This window comes from Adiantum capillus-veneris, chromosome 8 (genome assembly GCF_014529385.1).
Source record: "Adiantum capillus-veneris isolate H3 chromosome 8, ASM1452938v2, whole genome shotgun sequence".
In the NCBI taxonomy this organism is placed as follows: domain Eukaryota; kingdom Viridiplantae; phylum Streptophyta; class Polypodiopsida; order Polypodiales; family Pteridaceae; genus Adiantum; species Adiantum capillus-veneris.
This window is the reverse complement of record NC_140938.1, coordinates 17357181-17363597: the sequence shown is the minus strand read 5'-3', so window position 1 is coordinate 17363597 and position 6417 is coordinate 17357181. Positions and strand designations below refer to the sequence as shown.

Genomic DNA, 6417 nt, shown 5'->3' with positions numbered 1-6417 from the left:
ACCCTTTCTCGGCTTTTGGCTAAGATCAAGTGTAGTATCTGTTCTTATCAGTTTAATATCAGATACGTGGTCCATCGGGCCACATGATATTAACCTAATTTTTCTCACGGGGGCAGCCCCTCCCGGCAGCTTGCTGCCCGGGGGCTGCGCGCGTCGCCTCTGTATTGCACTGCCTCAGAGGCCTGGGCCCCCCCTTCCAAATTTTCAAACTCAAATCTCTTCTGCGATGGCCCCACAAACGCTTTGAAACTTGTCTGCTGTGATGAGCAGTGGTGATGACGAATTGGATTTCGTTGCTTTGAGACATGCCAATCGGGATTGCTTGAGAAAAAGAGGCTTGATAGCACATCAGAGAGCATGACGGTGAAGTTTACATCTCTCGAGCAGAAACAACTCTAGCCCAACAAAGGGTGTCATGTCTAGGCATACAAGCACACACTGCAAGAAGGGCTTCCAAGGCTCATCCCACGCACTTGTGCATCTCGGCTTTGCCCAGACTAGGCAGAATAATAGTAGCGTGCCAAGCAAACATGGGCGAGAAGGACAGATGCCCTATCAGTGACGGTGATTCCATCTTGCATTGAGATTGCAAGGCTCTTAGGCCTACTGGGAGGTTGTGTTTTCTAGAAGATGCATGCTTGCTTTTGCCATCACTTATTGAAAGTGTTACTTTCTTGCATCCTGTCAAAGCGCATGTTGAGGTTGCATCTGATGCAGGTCCTAAATCCTTGGTAATGAAGTTTGCATAAACCATACGCACCGGAATCCTGACAAGCCAAGACCTCTCTCTCATCGAAGTTGTCGCCCCTCAACGGAATGGCTCGATACCAATGGGAGGCATCATAGAAAGATCTTAGACAATGATCATGTCCCTCCGCGGAGGAGCCATACCACCCTATGCATACTTCCTATTCATCCAAGTGTTTTAAAAGTGGTTATGGTGGGGGGATTTTTTAATTTCTTTTGCTAAGGATTGGTCTCGAGAGAGAATAAGGTCCAGCCAACATGTTGAGCCTGAAGCTCAGCTCATGTGTGTACAATTTTCAATTAACTAAATTTTATTCTAAAGAAATGGCAACTTCTTTTCGTCATTTGAGATGTGTGGATTGTTTTGCTTTTGATCATGTCGATCCATATCACCTTTGAATCTAGCAAAGACCATGTTAGTTTTTTTTTCCTTGTTTACCCATTTCTTTTCCACTAGAAGTCATCTACTAAAACTGTTCACTTCACCATGAGCTAAAGGGGGGGCAATATGGGATAGTATCTAAGAAGTATTCCTGCAAGTTCTCCATACACTTGGTTGTATAAGACACCTTCCATTGTGCATTTGTACATCTCTCTCTCTCTCTCTCTCTCTCTCTCCACCATATAAGGGGTATCCAAGTATGGCATTGCTATCAACAATTCTCCATCACAAGTCTCTTCCTATGGGAAACCAAGCTACAATCACAAGGAAGTGTTGACGGCCAAACACAGAAGGAGCCTTTCCAAACTTCTTGCATCATTATTTTTTTGAAGCGGAATGACATCTTTGTAATGTTTTTGTGCGCCAATATTCTTTATGGGAACGAGCCTCTAAGGAGGAATTGCATATAACCTTTTTTTGCTCGAGGTTTTTTTCTATGTAAATATGGGTATCAGAAAAAGATCTTAGACAATGACCATGCCTGAACGGAGGAGCCGTACCACCCTAGGCATATTTCCTATTGCATCAAAAATTGTTTTAAAAAAGTGGTTATGGTGGGGGGATTTTTTATTCTCTTTCGCTAAGGATTTGTCTCAAGAGGGAGTATTGGCCAACCGGCAAGTTGAGCCTATAGCTCATGTGTGGGACAACCTTTCAATTAACTAAATTTTCTCTATGCAATGGCAGCTTCTTTTCATCATTTGAGACGTGTGGATTGTTTGCTTTTGATCATGTCGACGCATATCACCTTTGAATCTAGCAAAGACCATGCTAGTTTTTTTCCTTATTGCTACCATGTTTACCCATTTCTTTTCTACTAGACGTCATCTAAACTATTCACTTCACCCGTGAGCTAAAGGGGGGCAATATGGGCTGGTATCTCACTCTATAGAGCTTCTACTAGTGGGAATGTTCTACATTTGTACATCTCTCTCTCTCTCTCTCTCTCTACCATATAAGGTAATCCAAGTATGGCATTGGTATCAAGCAATTCTCCATCACATGTCTCTTCCCATGGGAAACCAAGCTACAATCACAAGGAAGGAAATAATTTGGAAGATAGTCACTAAAGATGAGCATGAGCATATTCATATAGATCCAAGCCAACAATTGGCATGTGCCCTTAGCTAATAATCTTTTCAAGATCTTAACCTCACTAAAATGGGCAATTATCTTTACTTTGGCAACCACGTTTGATATAAATTCACATCCCAAAGGAGCCTTGTCTAATGAAGAAACTATATACACTAAAGGTTGCCAGCAATGTCATTATATATTTAGAGCATGTTTCATACTTCTCATGCCTACTTGATAAGTACACATTGGTATGAGTACCACCATGTCCACAATAGAAACAAGGTGCATTCTTATAGGTGGTTTATTTGAAGGGTAAATTCTCGTCATTTATCGAACAATGTGGTGATGCAATAATTAGGACTCTATGTTAGTTATGCAAGCGGGATAGAGCTATAGTCATGGGTTGCAAGCAATTGGAGGAGAAGACCGGGATCCACCAACATCTAAACAGTCCGAGGCCTACACTTGACCTTAGCCATAATAGCACCAAAGGTCAATCTATATTGTATATATTGATGGGAGAGACCCATGGGTGTTTTCTTGTGGTTGCAGCTAGGTTTAGGTATGTTTTCTTTGAGCCTTAGTAAGCACAAACATGTCACAATTCATGGCAAAAAAACACGGGCTGTACATTGTTGACGTGGCAGGTTGGATGTTGGGAGTTTTTCTGTCAATTAATGAAAGCATTTGACTTTTAGAACTTTTGTTGGAAATACTCGGCTTTAGAGATCTCTTATCAAGAGGTTTAATTAGATCTCTTGTCAAGGGGATTAATTTCTTTAATTTCATTAGTGATCCTGGTTATATGCCTATGCATGGTGATATGGTTCCAATATCTTGATCTGTCAGAAAAGGAGAGTCATGAGTTTGTGCTCCCGCATATGTCACAACTTGGTGATGTGGCATGTCTGCTTCTGGACTGGAAGAAAAGAGGAGAGCTTGTGAACAAAAAGGTGAACCTGAGTCAAGGCCATAATGAGCACAAAACGTGGCACAATTCCTGGTGGAAGACATGGGCCACACGTTGTTGACGTGGCAAGCTCAATGTTGGGAGCTTTGCGCCAACTATTGAAAGCATTGACTTTCAGAACTTTTGAGCATTACTTTTTGAAAGCTGCTTTTGGGGACATTGGTGTAGATAAAGTGAGTCTGTGCTAGGAAGAGCAAGAAGTAGGGATATGGGTGTCTAAAGTGTATGCTAGGGTGATACCCGGGGGAATTCACTCTTTATAATACAAAACAGGACGCCACCTGCGAGCGGATAACTTTGATAAAACCCCTATATACGACTCATATTAGGGAATATGACCCCCCTTTCTACGCTTATACGACAATCAATGAAGAAAACTATCATACCCCTATCTTATATATAAAATTTAGGTCGCACATAATCTAACTGAGTAAAACTAGTCAAAGAGTGTGTAGCATAGTGAATTGCAACGTACTAAGGAACCACTTTTGTTGATAACTAGATATACCCTCAATGTGTCTTAGTTTGACTTTCAAATTATGTGCCCGATCAACCTGCACTCTAGCTACTCATCCAATTCTTACCCATCTACAGCTGGTGTAAATCAACCCTTGACCTGCTCCAAATTATCCCTTATTTATGACTGGCTTGATGCAAAATTTGATGTGTGACCTGATAAAAAACTTTCCCTAAATTCATCTGAATTCTAGTACAGATCGGTGACCAATTATTACAAAGTAATCAACCCGGTTCAGGTACCCCCCCCCCTCTCTTAAATATGATACCCCCCTCCCTTATTTTTAAGATTGGGAGATAAATTATTGGGTGCCTGCCCCTAACTTATACGCTTATGTAACTTGTAAAAAAACCCCCCTCCCCTGCACTTACGTGGTGCGATAAATTTTCCATGGTGAATCCCCCGGGGGGTGATAAAGGAGGTATGAAGGTCAAGGGCACACAGGTGGATCCATGTGTGTGTGCAGTTTTGGGATATTTTGACCAACGTGCTCTTCCATGGGGCTTCTCAAATTGGCTAATTGGAGAGCTTAAAGTGTATAAATGAAAGTACAAAAGGTGGTTTTCAAAGTGCTTTATAGGCTAGTCCAAAGGGCCTGTCAATCTGTAATGTACAACTCAAGATATGACAGTTTGAAGAAAAGGGTGCTTCACAGATTCTCAACAGAATGGATGAGTGCAACAGAATGGAGTATGTCGGTCTTTTCGGATTGGTAATTGGATCCCAAATGGATAAGATATGAGAAGCTTAAATATTTCTGCTGCACCATTTTGATTGCCTCTATAAACGTGCCATCATATGTTTTTCAAGCTTGCCAAGGGTTTGTAGAGGTAGTGTGAAGCTTGTGGAGCTAGACAAAAGTGACGGCCTGCCAAACAGAGTTGCGATCATCAAGATATTAAAGTTTGAAGCTGACAGTTGGCAGAGGAGATGCGGTTACATATGGTTTTTTCCCATTTGGGAACGATTGTTTACTATTGTCAACTTGCCAAAATGCACAAAGGTCCTGATGGATCAGAGTCACCTTCCACGTTGGCTTTATACCATGGCCATCTAACATTGGAGTTGGAAATGGGACTAGGTCAAAGTAGCAGGGAAAATGGGGATTTTTTTGGGAAATTTTGTGGTTTTGGGTAACCCTTGAAGGTGCACTTCATGGGAGACTGCCACGTGGCGTGGGATTAAACCATATGTGCAATAGAGTCCAAAGGAGGTGTGGTATATATATTGGAGGGAGAAACTAAGTATCCAAGAGGGAGAGAGATGGAGCTATGGATTCCTCCCCCTCCTTGCCCGTGGGGCGCTGCTATGGTGGCCTTCTCGCATGTGTGCCCACAATGAGATGGTGATTAATGTTGGAGCCACTGTCACCGATGGTGGATTGTGGCATCCGTTTGGCGATGTCGATTGACTATGGCAGTGCCCAATTGGGGCTTGTTCATACACCCGGGGGGGGGGGGGGGGGGGGGGGGGGGCATGGGCCCTCCCCCTTTTGTTTGGAGTATAAGAGGATACCCCACGATGGCGTTGAAGGGGCGGGGTCCCATGCAGTCAGAGAGATGTGGATGTGCCCCCGGGCTGTTTGTGGAGTGCGCATGCGTGCGTGCACGCGCACACACACACACACACACACACACACACACACACACACACACACACACACACACACACACACACACACACACACACACACACAGACAGAGAGAGAGAGAGAGAGAGAGAGAGAGAGAGAGAGAGAGAGAGAGAGAGAGAGAGAGAGAGAGAGAGAGAGAGAGAGAGAGAGAGAGAGAGAGAGAGAGAGAGAGAGAGAGAGAGAGAGAGAGAGAGAGAGATTTGGGGGGGGGAGGGGATATATGCGTTGGGGGGGTTGTGTTTCCTTGGGACCATGTGGTGGTTTTTCACCCTGAGAGCGGCTTGTACTTGCTTTTTTTCCACTCAACCTAGAGGAGACTTGTTTACAGTCGTACATTCTTGGACTCTTCATGGCAATACTCGGTTACAGTGATCTCTTATAAGGAGGCTTAATTAGATCTCTTGCCGGGTGTCTAAATTGCTTTACTTTCATTATTGGTCCCGTTTATTTGATCTGTCGGACAAGGAGAGTCGTCAGTCTCTGCTCCTATCTGTGACACCTTGCATTGAGACTCCTGCATAGGAGGATGTGTTGCAACAGATGGTCGAAAATTGTGTCTGTCACAACTTGGTGATGTGGCATGACTATTATTGGACTTGGAGTTGAGAGGAGAGCTTATGAAAAAAAAGGCATGACCTCGAGCCATAGTGAGCACAAAACATGGCACAATTCATGGTAGAAAACACGAGCCATACGTTGTTAACGTGGTAGGTTGGACGCTGGGAGCTTTTGCATCAATTAGTGAAAGTTTCACAACTTCACTTATCGAAAGCATGTACTTTTGGGGACGCCTTGTAAAGATGAGGCCAAGGGCCATTAAATATGTGGCTATGGGGAGTCTTATACACAATTGCAGAGTTAGCTCTCCCATGCAATTGTACACTAGCTGAGAGCATAATGAAACGAAGTACCACAAGGAGGCACCTACCTTAGCAACCAATGAATCCGAGTGGAATCTCAAGTGTTGAGTTCTCTTTCAAGTCCAAGTATGCGGTGATTATGAAAGAAGAGCAAAGAAAGAACATAGATTT

General features: G+C 43.5%; 1 non-coding gene across 1 annotated transcript; it reads left to right on the top strand.

The window, feature by feature from the left end:
• On the top strand, window positions 1-195 carry LOC147451736 (U2 spliceosomal RNA). The gene has a single exon (XR_015189073.1). It is a non-coding gene; the product is annotated as a U2 spliceosomal RNA (small nuclear RNA).
• The last annotated feature ends 6222 nt before the right edge of the window (window positions 196-6417 follow it).